General features: G+C 53.0%; 1 protein-coding gene across 5 annotated transcripts in view; it reads left to right on the forward strand.

The window, feature by feature from the left end:
• The window catches only part of DLGAP4 (DLG associated protein 4), a 181,283-nt gene that overhangs the window by 55,381 nt on the left and 103,068 nt on the right, over nucleotides 1-22,834 (forward strand). Inside the window, exon 1 of one of the 5 annotated variants that reach the window (XM_052791063.1) lies at nucleotides 19,034-19,050. The exons of the other annotated variants lie outside the window; for them this stretch is intronic. The gene's annotated coding sequence lies outside the window, so the exon portion shown is untranslated. Of the gene's footprint in view, nucleotides 1-19,033; nucleotides 19,051-22,834 lie in introns of those variants that run through there. 5 annotated transcript variants of the gene reach the window in all.

Here is a 22,834-nt window from a genome sequence, read left to right on the forward strand (position 1 = left end):
AACACGGGCTTCCTATTGTTGATAGATTTCTTCTTTCTTTTTATTTCTTTCTCTTTCTTTTTCTCCTTTTGCATGTACATCAGTTCAGAAAACCTCATTTCCCACAAATATGGCCAAGACACTTGCAGGGCTATTCACTGGAAATTTATCCAAGGGTCTACAAAAATGAATACAATTAACGAGTAAAACGGGGGAAACTTGGCCAAAGTATTTCAACTTCAAAAAAGGGGATAAAATTGAATAGAAGTTGCTCCTTTCAGTGGGCACAGATGATATCCTCAGGATATTAACCCAGTGAAAAGATAAACGAATGCTCATCACTTCTTTTTTGTCAGGAGGATGTTTCTGAGGGCCCAGCAGGCTTGGCACCTGAAGCAAGGGTACTGAGATCATTTTAGGTACAGTTTACCTGTCACCTTACAGGATTCCTGTGAGATCTTATGGGAACAAAAAGGCTGCTGTTATTTCCAGTGCTGTAATGGGAGAACCAACTAGTAGGGAAAAAAGTTGGGGTTTTTCTACATTTTTTTTTGTCTCAGGCAGAGGAGTAAAATTTCATCTCTGAAAGAACAATCCTGCAAGATGCTGGGTCCCTGTGCTCCATGAAGGTGATGGGGCCTCAGGACCTCCTGGGATGTGCTTAGCAGATTGAGTGGTGACCAGAGTAGAACAAAGGTTGACAAAAGCCTGGTCAGACCTAAGGGGGACAGTGCTGTGATCCAGCAGGCTGCTCTCAAGGCCTTAGAAATTCAGCTGTCTATCAAACCTGCAAATAAAGCAGCTGCTTTGGAAGCCATTCACTCACTTGCACTGCAGATGACGTGAATATATCCTAGACAATTCTGAGCAAAGAGGCAGGAAGAGCAACTCTCAGAGCACTTTCCTCTTGGAGTGGCACTAAGCTACAAAATTTTTTTGAAGTACTGCAGTGGACTCCCCACAAGCATAAATGGCAGGTCAGGTCAGGACAGAGGTGAGATTGCAGGCTGTCACCTCACCCAGAGACCTATCTGCGAGGCTGTGTCCTGGGAGGGGGTGAGAATTCCCCTTCTCTCCTAGAGCTGGAGGTGGCAGAGGGTGGAAGGTGTCCAGCCTGCATTTGGGCAAGGGGCCTCTGTAGCCTCCCTTTCATCTCATCCAAGTCACCTGCAGCAGCCACCCCTGGAAGGGCCCTAGGTACCCCCCTGTCCCCAGGCTATCAAAGGTTTTCACAAATCTATCATTCTTCTTGGAAATCACACTCTTCCTCCTCCAGTGCTGGCAAAGCAGGGCTGGGAGAATGCTTCTGCTCCCTGCTGCACATGTGAGAGCAGCAGGAGCACCGGCAAACTCAGGGCCATGCAGGAAAAGCAGATTTTCAATGACTTGATGGGTCTTTGATTCCAGATTTATACATATAAATATATATAGCATCATGAGTCATGACAGTGCTCTGGGAGCACAGGAGGACCATGAAAAGATTGTCTGACCACTAGCTAATTTGAAGATCTCCCCCTGTGCCAGACGCTCACCAGTGCTAAGACACTGCTGACCTAATGGATCACAGGGAGTTCTGGGAACTCAGCAGCTTCCAGGAGTCAGCCTGCTCACTGCACTAATCAAACAGCAGCCTGAAAAAGCCCCCAGATGCCTAGTCCATGCCAGGCACTGAAGACTTCCCTGTTGTCTTTCATTGTAAAGCACCACATTGGTTTTAAGCTGCAGATATGGGAATTAACATTTCTGAAATGACCAAGCATCTGTTTCCTCCATCTTTTTCTCTGTAGAGCAAAATGTCCACCTTGCAGGGGGCTCACACAAGGGCCGTGTCCCTCTTTCATCTCATGTTCACTCCTCTGCGTTGTAGACTTTTGGCAAAACCGCAATGGATGTGTTAACCTTTATTGTAGGCACACCAGTTGATATTCCTCCTGCCCCATTGGGCTTGAAAGCCCAAATGACCTGCCCAGCCCAGGAGTGGCTGTACTCTTGCAGAGACAAATTGCAGAGATGTTAAAGCAAGCAGGTGAGAGGAAGGCACACCAATCTGTGCTCCACTGGAAACACACAGAGAAGTAGGACCTCTTAAGGAGATGTCTACAGGTGGCTGAATTTAAATTCCCAGGGACTAGGACAAGCAAACAAATCATGGGAGGCATGTTTTAGAGATTCATCTTGTATACAGAAGCAAAGTGAATTGCAAAAATTGCAACTGCAAAATTGGCAATGCCAAATAAGCCAATTTCTGCCTTCGGACAGGTATACAGCTGTAGTAAGGCTATGATGAAGGAGGCAGCCTTAAACCCAAGCTTAGGCTGTTGCCCCTTTGCCTGCCAGATTTCAGTCCACATCTGACTGCTCTAGTGAGCCCAAATGCTGCAATGCCGCACACGGCAGGCAGGCAGCTTTGTAAGACACGAGCAGTCAGTGCCTTTCTATATGCCTCCCCGTATCTCCTCGCCTCTGCCACCAGCTGCAAAACCTCTGTAGAGATTATCAACAGAACATTTCTTGCCATGAGGAGGGTTGTTTTCACTCCTAATGGAGACCCAGACACAGCAGCCACGAGGCTCAGAGCCGCCCAGCAGGGTGAAAGGCAGTGTGTGGGCAGCCCTGGGGTGCTGGTGCCTCCAGGAGCACCTGGTGACGTGCAAAGGGCTACTTTGCTCCCATTCAAGGGCAAATCAGTGAAGTGGCCACGCTCAGTTACTCACAAGCTATTGCCAGCCAATGGTCAGCATGCTTAGACAAACCAGACTGACATGTTTGCTAGAGAACAATAATCTGCCCGTGTTGCCAGGTCTCTTTCTCTCACTTCTCAGTTAGTACTTACATTTTACAGTGCCCAAAAAGGAAGAATGAGCTCAAGTCTGTCAAGAAACTGCTGAGGAAAGAGGTCTTGTGACGGACATTGGTGATCATTTCCTTTACTGTTTACTAGTAGTGTATCTCCCCAAGAGCTTCCAGATGATGTTCTTGTCCTTGATCATCTTTTGGGGTGAAACACTGTAAGAAAGCACAAGCTACAGTAGCTCCTTTCTCCTTATGAATCATTTCCCTTGCTGCAGCTGATGTATACACAGCCCAGGGCAAAGGTTTAGTGGGCCATTTGCTTAAGGATCTATGGTCAGAAAGATCTGTGGGTCTTGCTGATGTGATTCATAGGTGGATTTGTATAGGAGACCTGAGGAGGCAAAGTCCCTGGGAGAAATCACCTGGAATGAAATTCCTACCCATAGAGAGCAAGACAAAAATAGTGCATTTTCCGAGTTGTTGAAGCAGGCGTTGATTATCTGTGTAATATAACACTATTTAGTAATCTACAACAATGGCACACCCCATTTATTCTTGCACAGCAGAGTATTGTCCTAATGGCAAAAACAATAAATGCAGCGCGCACCACCTGCACCACCTTCAGTGGGGTGCGCAGACGGCAGGTGCTGTGCTGGGACACCCAACAAATCCCTCTGCCTGGCCTTCAGCCACCCAGAGGGCTGGGGACTGAGCGTGTCTGGGACCCGGTGCCACAGGATGGGCTGGCTCCTGGAGACAACTGGCCCCTGCCCTGCTGCTGGCATAAGGCAAGGCTTGACAAATGGCTTTGCTACATGATGGCTTTTTGTGGCTCATCTAGGGGAGGAGTATTGCAAAGAGCAATTGCAAAGAGCCCAAGGACAAGTGCCATTAGCTGGGGCTCTTAAGAGGGAGGTCAAGCCAGAGACTGAGCAAAGCTCCAGCGTCTCTTACCCCTGAAGCCGAGCGGGAAGGATGGCCATGGCTGAACAGAGGAGGGTAATGGCTTTCATGAACTGGTCTGGAGATACCTGGGTGTCTTGCTAGCTGTTGACATGAGCATTACCAAATCTTGAACAGCAGCAGCTTGTGGAGATTGAGCCTTGTAGGGGCAGCTCCATGGCATTGCTTCACAAAGAAGACAACACAGGGCTTCTGCAAGAGCCTCCAGGCTCGGCTGCTTAATCTTCATTACTGGGTATTTACAAGTGTGTGCTGCCTCCTCTTCACAGTCGCTTTGATTGTGTGAGCAATTAGCAGGTCTGACGCTAGGAACAGGTGTTGTGGCGTGCACTGTGGGACAGGAGCAGGGGTTATTTTTAGGTCTGTAGAGTTGCTACCGTAGCACCCCTGTGCTGCACTGCTACCAAAAGCAGCACCTGCCTGTCTGGCAGGATAAAGGGCAGGGGGCTGAGCCAGTGACCCCAGCAGCACTGAGCCACTCCCTGCTTGCTAGCGCCCGTATCATGCCGCACAGCTGGCATCCACTGCCACGATCACTTCTCCTCACACTGAAACTGGCAGGGAGGTTGACTCTTAATGGAACAACCAGGGGTACATTTTGGGCCAGCCAGGCAGGTCACTGGGAAAAGGCATGTTCATAGCCAAGGAGCAAGTCAGTTGGTTGGTCACCACTGTGAATGTGGAAAGACTACAGCTAAATCAGGTGGGTTTTTAATTCCTATTTGTAAAAATAATAGGAGACTCTGAGCTCCCTGCTGCAAACTCTATGCAAATTTAGACCTCATGCATCTGAGCCTGTGGTTCTGAATGTCAGCAGATGTCCCTGGAGCTGCTCCTGGTACAGGATCAGAGGTTTGCAAACCTTCGGCACCTTTCACCCCTGGAGCTGCAGAGTGCGTGCCTTCTCAGCTCAATCTGGTCCGAGCACATCTCAAGAAGGTGACTCTGGCCCGTGGAGCTGGCAGGAACAATGTGGCATCCTGGGGATGGCTCAGCAGACAGGACCCTCAAGCATGAAGTTGGATACAGTCCCAAATGCAGCCAAGCAGCGAGCTGGAGCTGACAGCTGTCTGCAGAGGCCAGGGAGCCTCAGTGAAGGAGCCCCTTGGCCATCCAGGGGAACTGTCGTCATCCCTGTGGCTTCAGGAGACTCCCAGAGCAGCTTTCTCACACTGTAGGAATGATTCACCAGTGGTGCCCTGGCCTCCTTTCTGGCTGCTGTGTGGGATGTGGCATGCTACGTTCTGCCCCCAGGGGAGTCTTGACTTGAGCTGGCTTTGCCCTGAGTGCTGAGACTCAGGAATAAAAAAACCAAACCAGCTGGAGAGGGCTGGAGACCAAGGGCAGCAGTCCCTGTAGGCATGGTGCAAAGCCTTTCCCACTTCCACCAGCTATTTGTGGCACAGAGGAGCCCAGTGGGAGCTGGCCCTGCCCCATCCTGCCAATGGTGTGGGCTCCCTTTGCCCAGTCAAGGGATCAAGCTGGGGGAGATACAGATCACAACCAGTATTTGTTAGAACACTTTTTATTAATGAAGCTCTTATTATTAGTAGAATCAAGCTGTTAGTAACAGAGGAGTGTCACTAACTCACACACCTGCAGTTCCCTGGCGGCAGCTGCCACAGGGAGGCTGGCTCTGGAGGGTCGTGGTGATGTGCCAATGACTTTTAGGCTCAGAAAGTCCTTCAGGGCTCCCTGCTTTCATCAGATGTATACATAACCTGTAGTCTTGGTCTGCAGCAGCACACATGCCAGCACCCAGGGCAGGCACGTCCTGCCAGCCTCCCAGCACACGTGCTTGGAGAGAAAGGGTGGTCCCAGACCCAGCAGAGCCAGAAGCCCTGCCAGCCTCTGCGCCATGCCTGCTCCTCTGACAAGATTGATGGGCAGCTAAAAAGCGTTCGTAGCTGCCTTGTAGAAAGCGAGTGTGTCGTCGTCTTCTGCAGCTCTCACAGTACCTGAGGACCTGACCTTCCAGCAGTCCTTGCTGCAACTCATACAACATGGGCTTAATTCCTCCTCCCTGCACAGGCCCTTGTGTTGCTACTGTCCCAGATAAAACTCCATACAAGGTGTGATGTGACCTTGATTCAGGGAGCATGTCATGCATGTTGTCTTCAGGTCAACAGACTGTCCCCTTCCAGGTTGCTGAAATCTCCACTTCAGTGTGCTATTGCATTGCATTCCCACGCTGCTCCCAGAGGATTTGAACCCACTCCAAACTTCTGGGCCAAGTTCTGCCAAATCCAAGGTAAAAGTCTTTGAGCATGCAGTCAAACACACTGATGAATTGGAGAGGGGGAAACGAGGCAACTGGTGGGAGCAGTGGTGTTCACAGAGCATCCCAGCACTGCTGCAGGGCAGCCTGCGTGACAGCCAGCCTTGCGCTCCAGCAGGCAAAGGAGCAGCTCTGTTGCAGGAAGGAGGACACAGGGGGTAGGAGGCGGAGGTGAAGCAGCAAACATGCCTCCAGGAGCAAACAGGGCTCCAGGAGTCAGGAGCAGGCCTAACAGTTCATCTCCCCCATGGTCAACCCAACTGCATCAGAGAGTCAGACTGGCCTGAAGGACATCTGTCATGGCAACTGGAGGGTCTTGCCATTATTTACTTATTTAGCCTTGCACCTCCCAACCCAGGTCCCAAGTATAAGATGTCTAGGAAAACCATGCACCTCTGTGAGCCTGACAGTTTGATTTTCTAAGGCTGAAGGTCAAAGAACAGCTCCAGCTTCCAGGAGGTTGGAGACATCATGATAAAGTAGCCGGAGGTGAGCAGAAATAGTCAGGAGAATATGTGAAGAAGGTAAAGGAGAGCTGGGTATTAAACATCTTGAAGTGAGCCATTGTTTCTGGTCCACAAAAGGCAGGCCCAACAGAGCTCCACGTGGAGCTCAGCACGATCAGTTTGGACCCGTTGCACACAGTGATGAAGCAAACCAGAGGTTATGAGGAGAGGGTGGTCTCAGGACCAGCTAAGTGGGACTTTGAAAGGAATCATCAACTCTGGGAAAATACATGCTGGTGGCCAAACCCCCAGTGGATCAAACCCACAGCCTCAGCAGGGTGTTGGATCTGAGGTGGCTGGAGGGGTTTTCCCATTTGTTTGATCTATCCATGCCATGCGAAGGTGGTACAGCGAGTATCACCACCCAGGAGGATGGCAATACAGCAGTGATTGGGTCAGGATTAGGATTTCTGCCATCTGTGGTGGCACAACAGCAGTAGTGATGTTCATCGCACTAACATTAACACTGAGCTGATGGTATGGCATGCAGCTGATGATCCCAGCGTGAGGGGTCAGGCTGAGCGCTGCTCCAAGGGAGAACAGGAGCATATAACTAGCAGGGGTGCAGGATCAGTGCAATGCTCCAGCAATACTGCAAGCATGGGGGATAGTATCCCCTGCACTGTCTCAGTGGCAGGTCCTGCAAAGCCCAGAGGGTGAGTTGGCAGCACCAGGACAAGGGTCCTTGCAGGGTGGAGGGAGGGGAGGGACCAGGGCTCACAGCTGCAGGGCTGCAACACAGCGAGGTGCCAGGAAGCTGCACACACTCTCTCATCGCATCTGTGCATTCATGAATGATTGCTGAGAGGGACTGAATGAAGGCTGCATGGTCCATGGAGCTCTGCCCCTCTTTTCTCCCTTGCCAAGCAGGCAGAAGACGCAATGTGCTGCATATATCACAGGCCTCTGAGCCGCTAAATCCCTCCTCCCCTGCACACCCCACACACCCCCAGCAGTAGATTAAACGATGGCGGAGGGAAGGAATACCACTTCATCCAGGCAATGCATGTCAGCCAGAGATCTGTCATCTAGGGCCTGACTTTCTTCCTGACTTGCAAGCTGGCCACCCCGGTCTGGAGAGCTGGAGCTTTCCCCCAGCTGCGTTAGCTCAGGCTGGGCACCAGACTCCCATCTGCACTGCTCTTTTCCAGTGGTTGGGCACTTTAACAGGGATCCAGTGACATTTGCTGCCAGAAAAGTATTTTCTACAAGAAGAGGCTTTTTTAAGCAAGTTAAGAGTGAGGGGTTATTTAGCACTGGCAATGCCACAAACTTGCTCTGTGCGTTTCTGTACGAAAATTGCACAGACAACACCAGGAGGCTGCACAGTGCTCAGTCTGTGCCTTTCCATCTTTCCCAGCCTTGCCATGCCATCTGGCCGGCTCCCGTCCCGCTCCTCCTCCCAATTCCCCAGCAGACCTAGGGATCCCATGTTATAAAGGTAGAAGCAGACTCTGCTGCCATACCCTCGTGCCGCCTGTACTTTTTGGGATGCTGGTCCCTTGTTTTTCAAATGAGGCCAAGGGATCACCTGCATCACCTACCTACCAGCTGGCCAGGTAGGTTCTGCTGCTGGAGCCCACCCCCTGCCATGACAGCGATGGGACAGCAGGAGCAGAACAAGCCCTCGCTTTTCTCCACATGGCCAGTGCCAGCAGCTCTGTTCATATTGGGCTCACTCAGTCTGCAGTGAGTGGCCAGGGACACCCTGAACTGGGCCACGTCCCCAGCCCTGGGGGGGAGAAGGGTCGGCAGTGTGAGGCTGACTGGGCACCGGGATGAGGGCCATCGCTGGTGCTGGGGAGGGCATTGTAGTCCCCCGCTCGGCCAAGCTCCCTGGCTCATCCACAAAAGTAGCCCAGAGGTGCCAGACATTGTCTGCAGGGAAGTGAAATGCCCTGCCTCATCCATGCTGCCCATCCTGGAGAGGCTGGCGGCAGAGCTGGGGGCTGACAGAGGGACCAGGGCTCACGGCGGGGACAGGGCTAATGGCAGGGACAGGAATGGTGGCAGTGCTGGGGATGATGGCAGGGCTAAACCGGTGACAGGAACAAGGCTGATGGCAGTGACTGCAAAGAATATCTTTCCTGGGTCCGTGTGCCCTTCTGAGGGAATAAGGGACCTTGCCAGTGCCAGCAAGGACAGCTTCGCAAAGGGGCACAGAACCGATGGTGCACCAGGTCACTGGGGAGACAGCTGGAAGTGTGCGTGCTTCTTTGATGAAGACAAATGAGCACATTTATGTCAGGTCCAGAAAAGTAACATCTGCATGGGGCCTTAATGAAAAGCCAGGTACCTGGTAATATAATTACCATCTGGATTGTCAACAGCAAATTAAACCGTTTAGGCTGGGTGCTGCCTTTCTTCTGGGGTTATTTTCCACAGGTAGGAAATCAGCAGAGTTCTTGGGGCTCAGGGCTTTGTTGTTATTTGGGGGGGGGGAGTTTACTCTCATGGACCCAAATTTCTTCTCTCCCTGGAGCATTCAGCCTCCTGCCTTTTCTGATGCAGCACAGGGACAAGAGGCAGCTTCACTCTCGATGCCCTGTCCTACAGAGATGCTGCTGCAGGGGCAGTCATGCCTCTATCTTTGAGGGGCCAGATTTGCAGATTCAAACCCTGCTCCCAGTCTGGGCAATTGGTCAACTGCAGGAGCGGCCTCAAGGCATATCCCGAGGGATGCTGAGCACCTTCAGCTCCCCATGAAGGCAAAGGCTTGGTAGGCACCAGAGCTGAGAGTCTGGGTGCTTACGCAGAGAGTGACTGATGTTCTGCCTCGCTGCTGCGCCCTGCCGAGAGACCTCAGAGCAAAGGAAGGCTTAACGTACTAATTGGGGTTTCAGTAGCTCCTGGGTCATGGTAACACCAAGCCTAGTGCAAGCTAAGTTTGTCTAGGTCCCACCTTCCTAAGTTAAAGCTGGCACCAGCATCTTTCTTCTGGAGTGGAGAGGAGCCTGAGCGGGGGCTGCACAGGCTCCCAGCCAGCGCTGAGCCCCATGGCAGGACCATGCCAGCCTCGTGGAGCTGGAACACAGCAGTGTTCCCTGTCTGGGAAAGATGCTCATGGGTTTCCACTGGGCTCAACCTCCCTGGCCCTGTCACTTCACTGTCTCCACTTCCAACATCAGCATCTTCAAAAAACCCTTCAGCTGATGGGGGACCTCAGTGGCCTCCAGCGGGGGCTCTCAAAGCCAGGAGGGACTTGCTGCAGCTGCGCTGCCAATGCTCAGGGAGGTGGGAGGAGGCGAGCGAGCAGCAAGCGACAGCGCATCTTTGCCCCTCGCACTCTTCCACACTCCTTCTTGTGCTTCCGACTCCCTTTTTTGGCCATGCATGACATTAACAGCTGTTCTTAGATAATCACAGATGGACAGAAAGCCAAGGCAGCTGACAGCGCAAACATCCCTGTCTCTGCCCAGCACTTTTCCTTCCCCTGCTTGGTTCTGCTCTCTGTCCCTCTCTGAGGTAGAGGAGACCAGGGAGCTCTGATGAGCACGTGGTCTCCCTGCCAAAAAAAATTTTATCCTCCTGGCAGCAAAAAAATGCTTTCAAACATGCCTTCCAATGAGTCAAGCAACATTTTTAGAGTGGGATGCAGTCATGGGGTGGACGAGGGGGGCACAGCACAGCCTGTCCCATGTCATGGAGACAGAGCATGCATGTCCCCAAGCAGTATGAGTGGTGTGGCTCTGGTGCTTGCTCATCATGAAGAGAGTGTTTGTTCTGTGTGGTTTTGCTGATCAATCGCTGTTGACCATGTTTCCTCAGAGGAGCTACATTAATAAGTGCCGCAGCCTTTGCCTGCATCTCCCACCAGCCCTACTCCCCAAGCACAGCGTGAGAGTTTTCAGCAGGAGCCTAGGCTAGAGCAGGTCTGGAAAGAGCAAATCGTCATGTCCTGGTGTCCCTTCTGAAGGGCTCAGAAGCACTTTGAGATCTGTGGATCAAAAGAGCTTGTGGGGAAAGGCCAGTCAGGACTGCTGCTGCAAAGCAGGTGAGGGCTGAAGCAATCACCTGCAATGTGCAAAGTCCTTTCACCTTCACTCTGTTGCTTCATACTCAGGCAAAAGCCCCTCTTCCAACCCTCTGAGTGTGAGTGCTGGCCAGCTGTGCCAGCTCCAGCCCAGGGCAGCCTGCTTCACACCAAGCTCAGGTGGGCACTGTCTGTCCGAGAGAGCCCTGTGCGAGGGCACAGCGCCGGCAGCATGACCTCCTTGTCTTGTCGTAGCCTGTGCAGGAGAAGTGCTCTGGCTTCTTGTGCCGTACACACAAACAGCTGTTCAGAGGTTGGCTGTAAATCATGCTCTCTGAGCAGTTGGCAGATGCAAACTGGTGGGCACAGACACCCAAGGACCCTACCAAAGGGCTGGAACATACAGATCAGTGCAGAGCAATGCTGCGAGCTTCCACCCTCCCAGCCTCTCCAGCCACCAGCAGGACAGTGACCCTGGGACAGAGCAGCCCCACAGGCTGGATGAGGGGCTGGACTTGGGTATGGGGACATGAATTTGCCTTCCCAAGTCCATCGCAAGCTTCTCACTGAATGGATGAGCCACTTACTGCTAAACCTGTGTAAAGCAAGGGTGGAGCATCCCTGCCCCATGGAAGAGCTGAGAAAGAAAAATCCTCAATACTCGAATGTGGTGGGCTGGCCATGTCAGGTCCTACAGGGCCAGTGTTGTGTGCAGAGGTGCAATGGGGAGCAGGTCAGAAGCCATTTTAGGCTAGTGCTCCATGGCATCCTGATGTTGTCTTGTCTCTGGAGGTGTTTCTGATGGTAAGTCAGCTCATCCTGCCTGGCAGTACATTACACTTACCAGCCAGCAGCACAAGATGCCCTGATGATAAATAGTTTCAAAGGCAGGACTAGGTAGGGCTCAATATATTATCATCTTACTATTAACACATAGCTTCAGGTGCCAAAAAGCAGCTTTCCTGGCATGCTTTCAGGGCTGTTATGCCAGACCTGCATCCCAGCTGCAACTTTGACGATGACGCTCTTGAGCTGTACTTATTCAGGTGCAGCATGCAGACAAACCACAGAGCAACCAAGCAATAAATAGGATTCTCAGCCTGTCCCGTCCCAGATGTTATTTCTAAGCATGTCCTTGGCCAGGACTCTTCAGGGTAGTTCAGTCCTGTAGACTGAAGATCCCAGGGATCTGGTTGAGATAAGGAACCGCTTCCTACCACTGTTTCCAGGTCCTGGCCGCAGCAAGGCTGAGCCAGATCCCCGCTGGGGCACACACCCTGCAGGCACAGCCGAACCAGCATAGGCAGGAGGGCAATGCTTGTGTGGGGGATATATGAGCATGAACAGCCCCATCCTACTCCTGAGGCTCACAGCTCAGGGAAAAAACCCTTCAGAGAGCCTCCTCGGTATCCACCTTCCAGACCCTCAGCCTCTCCAGGATTTGCCTCCAGCACTGCCTGTTGTACTGACTGGCTAGCCTGGCTTGAAGTTCACTAGCGGATCTGGATCACACGCACACACAAGGATGTACCACACAGGAAAATAAGAAGGCAGCACAGACTGCATGCTTGTTCCTCCCTGTTATACCTGGATCCCTCCCTTTCCCCACCTTTGACCCTTCTCCAAACCATCCTATAACAAGTATTGTGCAATCCCCAAATTCCCTGGTTCAATCCTCAAAATTCCCCCAGGAAGTCCTGGAAACTTTGTGCGGCAGCCCTGTTAGCATGCACACCTTTCCAGAGAGTTTCTGCTGCTGAATCCCCATGGAGGGGGTTGCCACAGCGGCAAAGGTGTGAGCACTCAGCCATGATGGTTTAGGGGTGTCTGAGGGTTAGCTGAGGTCAGCACTGCCTCATTTCCTCTGGTCACTCTGTGTTTATTTGCATCGTCCTTACACGGCCATCCTTGAAGGACAGGCACAGGGACGCAGCAGGGAAAGTGCGAAAGAAGGATCACATGAGCATAACTCTCGTTTGAGGTGTTGCGCTTCTGTACAGCATAAATATGTGTGAACACACAAGCACCATAGCAGCCCTCTCTTTGAAGGATATTTGTGATCCATCCTGTCCCCTTAGCAAAGAGTCTGTTGTCAAATAACAGCACAAGATAAATTGGTGTCTGTGAATGCCTGAGCTGAGACCACCACACTTGTTACATGGGAGTGCAATTTGGAATGACATGGCAGCCTTGGGAGCATGTGTTGTGTCATCCCTGCTAAACTCCCGTCTCTGAGCACAGGAACAAGTACCCACAGTATCGTGTGTCTCCTCACTAGACACAGCACAAATAATCACATTAGTCCCTAATGAGCCCAGGGCCCCACTGTGAGAGTCAGACACAAATTCATATTCAGAGACTTTTCCAGTCCCAAATGGCTTATGAGCTATCCTGGTTAAGACAGACAGAGGAAATATCATAAGCCTTGCTTTACAGATGGGGAATTGAGGCATCAAAAGGTTTAAGTGACTTAACAGGGATTCAGAGAGCAGTATTTCCAGAGCCCAAGTGCAGAAGCATCCCTGGAAGAAGGCCTGACCTTTCAGTGTCCACCTCATCAAAAATACCAGCTGGCACAAAACAAGAGGTATCAACAGCTATGGATGACCATTCATGATGCCAGCCCAGCTCCAGCGTGCCCCCAGTTCTTTCTCACTGCATCAGGCTGGTGGCATGCAGGCAGCCCCCGGGGTCAGTGCCCTGGCAGAAACCTGTGCCCCCTCCTGCTCCGGTGGGGAGAGGCTGTCCCCTCCTCTGGGCAGGGTGCACAGAGGCCACACGGACCGGCACACAGGAGACTGGTGATGCTGGCACAAGGCTGATGCCAAGGTTAGAAAAGTAGCTAACCTACTGACATGACTGAGGTTCCCAAAAGCAGCCCACATCACCACACGCAAGCCTCCAGAGCCTGTTGGCACATGCAAGGAGACCTCTGGAGACAGGGAGGGAGTTAGTAGATCCCAGGGATCTCTTCCTTCAGGGGCTCTGTAATCCTGTTTGTCCCCAGCTTGCTGCTGTCACCTGAGCACTCCTGGGGTCTTCTCAATGGATTTGTCTCCCTGTTCTTTGCTCCTCCTTCTCTTGGGTACTTTCAGTGGCTTGTTGTGTCACAGCCTGGGGAACTGTGTCAGCACCTGCCGGGTGTGTGTGCCTGCACATGTGCATATGTTGGCACGTGTGTGCATGCTTGGAAGGGGAGAGACAATCCTGTAACCTAGATAACCTAGCATAGTATCTTACCAGCACTGCTCTTGACAGTGACTGGGCTTTGGAAGAGGCCATGGGGAGTGTGGGCATGAGCATCTGCACGGGCAGGAGTGTCTGGGGTGCGTATGAGGTGGGTGAGCTGAAGGAGGGGTGCCCATGCTTGCAGCTGGCCAGGGTGAAAGTCAGTGCTCCCAGGCAGGAGCTGTGCACTGTGCACCACCAGTAGGATCCATCCCTGAGGACATTCAGGTCAGGGCTGACCGACCTAACTTGCCCATGGCTCCCTCCATCTTCAGTAGTGAGAGGCACACCTGGAAAGAGGGGGGGGGGGGCCCTGAGCCCCTCCGGCACACCTAGGAGCCTGTGTATCCCCAGTGATTGGTCACGCAGGCACACTTGTTAGCCCTGGCTTCATCTGTCCTCACTGACACAGATCAGCCCATGGCCCCAGGTTTCCTGTGCTAAGACTTCAGGAGGAGGTCTGCAGAGTGGTCCTGAAGTGGTTTTAGAAACACCTCATGTTTCCAGACATGGGACACCAGGACAATCAACGTTGGATGCTCAGATGTCACCTTTGGCTTTCTAGAAAGCCGGAGATTGAAGATTTTGAAAACACCACATGCTGAGATTTATTTGCTTCTTTCTGATTTTTTCAAGCTATTTAGCATGCTGTCATACCGCTGCAATCAGAAGGTCAGAGCTTTGCTACTTAAAATACAGGAAAGCAAGCTGGGTTTTCACGTAAGCCTGTGGCTCCTGGAGCTGCAGCGCATGAAGCTCCCACCAAATACAGTGAGCTGAGAAGTTTGCACGAGTTGGCCAGGTGCTGTGCATGTCTGTGAATGAATAAATTGGCTGCTGAACTCTGAGCTGAGGGAAAAGCTTTGGAAATTTCCTGCAGAAGTGCAAAGTGGCATGGCAGCATGTGCAGCCTTGGCTGGCCGAGAGGCTCCGGGCTTCGGTCAGGGGATGGGGGGGGAAGCTGTGCTGCCCATGGAGACCCAGAGGAGCTCTTGCAGGCTCAGGTGCGAATTGCTGTGCTGCAAAAGAGCCCCACATGTGCTTTACAGCCTCCCCAGGCAGGGCAGGAGCATGGCCAGGCTAGAGCGGCTTCAAGGCCCCACAGCTGCAGGGTCATGGGCCAGTTACCCCATCACCCCCAGCAGCAGCAGCAGCAGGCTTGGCTTTGCAAACCAGTATTTGCCAGCAAAAAAGGTATTTGCTGCTGTTGTTTTTTTCTTTTCTTTTTTTCTGAAGGAAAGATGTAAGGTGCTTTAGCAATAGTGGTGAAAGGAGGACTTGAGGAATTGCTTATGAGAGCAGATGTGCTGCAGCATAAATTGTAGCTGTGAATCCTGGTTCTGCAGGCAGTGTTGGGGGCATTTGAGACACATCTTTTATAAATTTTGGGTAAAAGGGCTTTGGTCATTTATAATCTCCTTCTTCTGTGAGGCATTTGTGTCTCAGGTTTGTCTCGGTGAATGTGTGTTGTCCCTGCCCTGTTCGTAGTGAGCCCAGGACCGCTTCCGATAATCTCTTTCTGTCTTGTTCTCTGCGTTTCTTTAGGACTGAGCCAGTGTTTGTCTCCATGGCTCTCCATTAATATCACATACTGTACGCTTTTGAAGCTATTCTGTGGTTTGGCTGAGGGCCTCACTTAATACCTGGCTGATCTCCTGGCTCAGAAAGATCATTGTCATGTTTTTAGGTATGCGGTTCACACTAGCATCGTGCTCAGGAGCAATGTCCTGCGTTCAAGGAATGGGATGTCAGAAGTGCTCTGCCATAGGGTAAAGTCTGAGCACCCCAGACACCCCAAGATTTGCCTCAGTGGAAGAGATGGCTCCACAATGAGCTTCTGAGGTCTTCGTGCCCTGGGACCTAGGGATGGGTGCAGGGTGCTTAAAGCCAGATGTGGCAAAGCCCTGGGTAGCCGCACTGCCAGGGAGCCCTTCTGCCACAACCCCGAGAGGGTGAACGTGAGCCACAGTCCAGCATTCACAAGACCCGCTCTGCTGAGGCTGTGCCCAAGCACCCAAAGAGGGAGCACCTCACCGAACTCCTGAGACAGGCTGGGTATGAGGGGTTACGTACGATCCCCGTGATTTTACACAGCAATGGTCTCATTGCCTCCTTGCTCTGGGCTGCAGCGAGGAGTTGTTCCCAGGACTGCAGTCATCAGTGCTGCAGGGTTTGCAGAGTAACAGCCCCGTAAGGAGCTGCTTGCATGGTGGAACAGCCACGGTCCCTCCTGCATCCCACGCCCCTGCTCTCCGAGCTTGGCCTCAGCCAGGCCTCTTTTGCCCAGTAGTGAAGGAAAGTCCTTGTGAACTGCTTTCAGAACACTGGGTCCCCTCCACGGCCATGGTGTCAGCCTGCCCCTGGCTCCTGGTAGGCTGCTGTTCCCAACCAACTTGTCAGCCCTTGCAGGGCGTTAACCCCTGGGGAGCTGGTACGGGGAGATGTCATGTTCATGCAGGGAGTCAGCTGGTGGGAGCTGCGCTGGCCCTGTTCACAGATGTCTGCAGGGCACACAAACCCAGTGCAGCTGCCCACCTGTCCTGTCCAGTTTTATGTCTCAGAAACAAAGAAATAAATGACCCAGAATGAGATTTTTAAAGCTGAAGGGTGACTGTGTCAGATGTGGTCCTTTTCGAGGCGTTTGTGACATCTGCAGCCCAGAGTGATGGCCTTCCCATAGGAGCTGCTCCAGCTCTACCTAGTGGGTGGCTGTACACCCTGATTTCCAAACCAGAGCAGTGTGCCAGGCTGACTGCCACCAGGCTGGGGCCACCTGGGCATCCCACAGCTTGATAGTGTGGGGCTGCCATGCTGGGGCTGGGCACTGGTGCTTGTCCCAGGGTGTGGTGGTCCCAAAGCAAGAAGGGGTCCACAGTCTGCAGAGGTCTGCTGGTATCCCCTCTCCAGGTTGCTCTCCTGGTGTAGGTAGTGCTCAGATCCTTTTCTGTTGCAGAATCCTGGGCTTTCCTCAGCCTCCCAAATTTGCTCTCCTCTGCTCCAGCATGAAGTGCAGACATGCATGGCTCTCCAGGGCCTGCTGGGGAGCCAACAAGGGGGCTCACGAACCCACTGTTGGTGGACCCCACAACTGCATGTTAGGATCAGCATTCCAGTAGACTTTTTTCCTGTTTCTTGCCATACAACAGACTGAAGCGAAGTTTTCCGGCTTCCTGGGATGACAGTTGAATTACTCAACCAGACAAGGGCAGTGAGAGAGCTGGAAGTTGGACACTTAGTTGCAGCCCTGCAAAGCATGTCTGGCTGTGCTGCTGTGCCTCAGTTTCCCCCTCCGTGTAGAAGGGATGGTTGTTCTTAGCTGTTTGCATGAGGCATTGCTGCCAGACAGGCACCCAGAGCAGGGTGCTGAGCTGAACAGAGTAAATGGGTGACTTCAGCCACCCAAAATCCTTGATGGAGACTTCCGAACCACAGGTCACACTGGGAAAGGCTCTCATTTTCCTGTGTCCCCTTCCAGATGGGACACAGCTAGTGTGAGAGCAGAGGGGAGCGCCAGTGCTGCTCCTGCTGCAGATACCCGCTCCCGGGGCTGTGCCTTGCATCGGGGGATGCAGAGAGGTTGCTATGGGCCTGTGGCTCTGGCTGGCAGCTGGGGACCATGGCTGTAGCACACCCCACTCACTGCTGGAGATGTGTGTGCTTTGTATTAGGAAATGGCAAGAATGGGATCAAGCTGCTAAAAAGTGACCTGTTGGAGAGAAAGGAAAGTCCACAGCTCCCTCAAAACGGTCTTGGGTGCCTGGAGCCCGTTTGCTTGCAGTGTTAGATGTCCTTTCTGCTTGGATTTTTCTTTAGAAACAGTATTTCAGGTTTCATGACACTCTGCTTTGGTGAGGAACTTCTTGGGCTGTCAGAAGGTTAGGGCACAGCATTTGGGCCCCTCACTACAGGAAAGACATTGAGCTGCTTGAGCGTGTCCAGAGAAGGGCAACGAAGTTGGTGAGGGGCCTTGAGCACAAGTCTTATGAGGAGCGGCTGAAGGATCTGGGGTTGTTCAGTCTAGAAAAGAGGAGGCTGAGGGGAGACCTTATCGCTCTCTACAACTACCTGAAAGGGGGTTGTAGTGAGGTGGGTGTTGGTCTCTTCTGTCAGGTGTCTGGAGATAGGACAAGAGGAAATGGCCTCAAGTTGAGGCAAGGGAGATGAGGTTAGATATTAGGAAAAATTTTTTTACTGAGAGGGTTGTCAAACATTGGAATGGGCTGCCCAGGGAAGTGGTTGATTCACCATCCCTGGAGGTATTCAAAAAGCGAGTGGACAGGGTACTCCAGGGCATGGTTAATGGTTGGACTCGATGATCTTGAAGGTCTTTTCCAACCGAAATGATTCTATGATTCTATGATTCTATGATTCTATGATTTATCACCTGGCAGCTAGCTACCTGTGGAAAGGGCTGTCCTGCCACCCCTGCTCATTTTTATCTTTCTCCTTCCCCTCTTAGTACCCGCTGGGGCCCTCCTGTGCTGCACCAGACCAGAGTGTTCAGATCAAACCTCACCGGGAAAAAACAGCCCTTTCTAGTAATCCGGGTCCCAAACCGGCTCCCTGGGGGATCAAGCAGGATCAGGTTTTCTTTGTCCTTGGGCTCCTCCCATGACTCGTATTGGGGTTTTTCCCATGGCTGTCCAACGTGGGCAAAGCAACAGGACAGCCCCATCTCCGAGCGAGCAGCAGTGCAACGCAGAAGTGGCACCTGGTCAGACCAAGGAGCGTGCTTTCCCGGAGAGGGGCTGCACGGCAGCTCCGGCATCACGGAGTTAAGACAGAGGTTTGGCATGACGGTGGACACCTGCCTTTACAAAACACAGCCTTGCGAGGCTGCTGCGAGACCTGGTTTGGTTTTGGCAAGGAAGGTGTCACGCAGCTGTGCGTGTGACCACCGCCGAGTTGGTCGTAGTGTTTTCCTGGCTTCCAGGGGACAATGGTACGGGGAGGGGTGGCGAGCCCTGGGCATCACGCCTGCCCTGCGGCACGTCGCTCCCATCTCCATCTCCTCCTGGGTGTTACCGGCGTGTGTTCACACGCTCTGCGCGGGGCGGCACTCGCTGCCACCGGTTCCTGCCAGACCGGCCGGGGCCACCTCGCTCGCCTGATGCCTGCGAGCTGGCTGCCGCCGGGGCGGCACGGGGGCGGCTGTCGGCCCTGTCCCCGCTGCCTCCGGCCGGCGGGGCTGGGCGGGATGCCCGCCGCGGGGATCCAGCGCCTCATCTCCTGGCAACGGTCCTTCCGTAGCAACCGCCGAGCCGCCGAGGGGAGCGGGAGGGCTGCGGCCAGGGAGGAGGAAGAGCGGGAGGCCCTGGCGGAGCCCCCAGGTACGTGCGGCTCTGGCCGTGCAGCGGCTATTGCCGGATGCTGGACGGCGCCTGCCGGCATCCTCTGTCCGGCCCCAGGGGTGCTGGGGCAGCAAGGGGCCCAGGGCAGCTGCTGGGCCGGGGGGCAGCTCAGCCCGCGGGCGTGTGGGGCGGCTGGGAGCGGGGAGCAGCGTGTGCGGGGGCTGCTGGCTCCCAGCCATCACTCGGGCAGGGGAGGGCGGGCAGCGGGGCTGGCAGGCGCTCCTGCTGGTGTCCCCCAGGCGTGCCCATGGCCTGGCCAGCCTGCCCAAAGGAGCAGGCACTGGGCTGGTGGAGCTCCCTCCGAGGACGTCCTTCCCTCAGCTTTGTCAAGGCCAAATCGCCCGCTGTACTGACTGGTGGCGTCAGTGCCTGGCCCCAGCAGGGTCTTCTCCAGCTGCCCCTCGGCACACAGGCAGTGCCCACGGACCAGCTCTTCCAGCAGCTGGTCAAGCCCAAGCCCCAGTGCATGGGAGCTCCCCACCCGGTGCTTGCCAAGGCATGTCCCTTCAGGGCTGGTCCTCCTCAGCCGTTGGCCCATAATGTTTTTTCAGTGGCGTGTGAGTCACAGAGTGAATGTCTCCATGACTTGCCTCTGCCCTTGTTCCTTTTTTTACTGCCAGCCTATTTTAAGCTGATTTGCTTTGCACTCCTGGTTGCTTCCCCTTTGCCTTAGCCGTGCCTGCACCTGTTGAATGCAGACCTGTGCACTCGCTGCTGTAGTTTAAGCTCAGCCTTTTGGTGTTCCCCTCACTTCTCCAAAACCCTCCCTGCGCACATCCTCTCCACACTATGCCAGTGGGTGGGTGCATCTCTTGAGCTGAGGCCATACCCCGCCCCCCCCCAGGAGCAGGGGGCTGGGCACCAACGTCTGGGTTGTCGCATGGGGATGGTGGGGCCATGGCCAGGTAAACCATGGGGAACTTTGTGCCCCTCTGCACAGCACAAGATTCACACATGGGACAGACACCCTTGCTGCTGCTTGCACTTGCACATACTATTGCACCACAGCATCTCTCCAAAGATTTGCTATAGGAGGTGCCTCTTCACTAGGTGTGTGCCTATGCCACTCTTCTTTCTCCATCCCTGACAGCACTGGCGTGCCTGCAAGGCACAGGAGTGTTCCCCATGGGGCTGCAGGCTCAGGCTGCCCTATCCTGTGCCACAGCCAGCTAAATATGTCCAGAGAGCTGGAATGAGAGCTGCAGCTTGCACCGACACGGGCTGCCAATGTGCCTTTGAGACACACGGCGCGCAGGCCCCTGCGGTAGTCATCATGGCCAGAAATGCTGCTTTTTTTTCTGTAACAACAAACAGCATTCATATGAATACAGTGTGCAAATCAGGCACTTGGAGAATCATGGCCAGAGAGTGCAGGTGCCAGAGGACACAGGGAGGAAGCATAGCTGGGGGCGATCCACCATCCACCTGCAGGCGGGCAGGCAATGGGGGAAGGAGTTAAGATGCAGCAGGCTCCCACAGGCACAAGGCAGCTCTGGGCACAGATCTGGTGGGAGAGCAGGGCTGAGTCAGCTCACGCCCCTTTCTCCAACCCTGTGCCTCTACCTCCTTACAAGAAAAGCCCTGTGGAGCAAAGGTGGACTGATTGAGGGATGAAGGGTGTAAACAGGCAGTAAGCCATGTCTAGCCATCACTCAGTGCTGCTCTGTGGCTGTTGTACATCTGGCCAGCATTTCTACCAGGAGGGCCCCTGCACTGACTGTTGATGCTTTGTCCCACTGCCTGGGGACAATAGGACTTGCCTTTCCCTGGGCCCTGCAGATGCTATAATGTGGGACATCCATCAGACACAGCAAGCCCCCAGAGACCCAAAACCTAAGTGCAGGTACCCTGGCCGTGGGGAGTTTCTTGTCAGGGGTTCTGCTATCTGTTGTGGTTTAACCCCAGCCAGCAACTAAGCACCACGCAGCCGCTCACTCACTCACCCCCCACCCACTGGGATGGGGGAGAGAATCGGAAGGAAAAAGTAAAACTCATGGGTTGAGATAAGAACAGTTTAATAGAACAGAAAGGAAGAAAATAATATTGATAATAATAACAATAATAAAATTACAATAATAATAATAATTAAAGAATTGGAATATACAAAACAAGTGATGCACAATGCAATTGCTCACCACTCACCAACTGATGCCCAGTTAGCTCCTGAGCAGCAATCTGCCCCCCCAGGCCAACTCGCCCCAGTTTATATACTGGGCATGACGTCACATGGTATGGAATATCCCTTTGGCCAGTTTGGGTCAGCTGCCCTGGCTGTGTCCCCTCCCAACTTCTTGTGCACTTCCAGCCTTCTTGCTGGCTGGGCATGAGAAGCTGAAAAATCCTTGACTTAGTGTAAACATTACTCAGCAACAACTGAAAACATCAGTGTGTTATCAATAATCTTCTCATACTGAATCCAAAACATAACACTATATCAGCTACTAGAAAGAAAATTAACTGTATCCCAGCCAAAATCAGGACAGTGTCATCCCCAAATGACACGTTTAGTCCAGCTCTTCAGTCTGGAGATCCCCATCTGGAGATTTCCAACCCCAAAAGTGACTTCCAGGACCCCTCGGATTTCTTCAAGCTTCCAGCCCATCCCAGGTGAACAGAGTCCTTGTGACTCACTTTGGTTCTTGAACTTTGGGTCAGCTCTCCCTGGAGAACGGACAGCAGTCAGCTCAGCTTGCAGAATGCAGTCTACCCCATAAATTCAGTGGCTTCGCTCCCCTTCTCATCCTCTGGCCTCTCTGAGTCAGAGTGGCAAGGAGCTAATCTCTGTCACTGGCTCAGCAGGGGCAAAGGCAAGACAGGGTGTTGAGGACCCATGCCCATGGGTCTCCTCACCATAGCTGAATGTTTGCACAGACCCCTGATGAGGTAGAGCTCTCTAGTCAGGGACAGCTGGAGGCAATCAGATCTGGGACTGTTGTAGGAAAGACAGCAGAAGAAATAGGGAGGTATCTCTGGGCTAGTGGCAGCTGACCTGAAACCTTCAATTAGTGCTTGATTGGTGCAGAGCCCCTTGGAGGAACAGGAACTAATTATACTGGAATCTGTCTCTATGCAGAGGGACCAGAAAAAAACATATTATTCTACCAAGTACATCTGTGTCTGTACGAGATGGGTCCAGGTCTACCCCAAAAGCACAGCCCGCTCTGTGGCAGGTTTTCTCCAGCCTTATCAAAATGAGCCTCCCAGAACTAGATGTAGCCATCTCCAGGAAAACTCCATGAAGAGACTGTAAGATCTTATGCAGATGGACTGAGTCTTTCCAGACCTGTGGGCAGATGAGTGGGAAGAGGCTCTGATCTCTGTTTTTGGCCTTTGTATGCTGCTGTGTTTAAAAATTTAGCAGCTATAATTTCAGGCACAGCAGGCAAGTCTCTCCATGATGCGATTGGACTGGTCCAATTGAACTCAACTCCCGAGAAAACAGCAGGACCTTGGCTTGACTTTGGAGATCCCAGACCCCTGGGGATCCCCTGAAATAGGTTGGAGAAGCCCAGAGGGCCAGATGCAGAGAACAGGGAGCAACAACGGCTGTTGGCAGGTGGCCTGGTCCCCTGCCAGCCCCAGTGGCAAACATGGCGCAGTTCCACAGATGGATCTGCATCGCTTGGCACGGAGGTTTCATTGCAGCCAATGTCCTTTCTAACAGCCGGCTGCAAGGAGCACTGAATGCAGGTCATAATTTACAGGACCTGGGAGTGGGATCCTGGCATACAGTGATCTTGAAATGGATTTAAGGATGAAACTA

The sequence above is a fragment of the Harpia harpyja genome, chromosome 1, assembly GCF_026419915.1.
Source record: "Harpia harpyja isolate bHarHar1 chromosome 1, bHarHar1 primary haplotype, whole genome shotgun sequence".
NCBI classification, from domain to species: Eukaryota; Metazoa; Chordata; class Aves; order Accipitriformes; family Accipitridae; genus Harpia; species Harpia harpyja.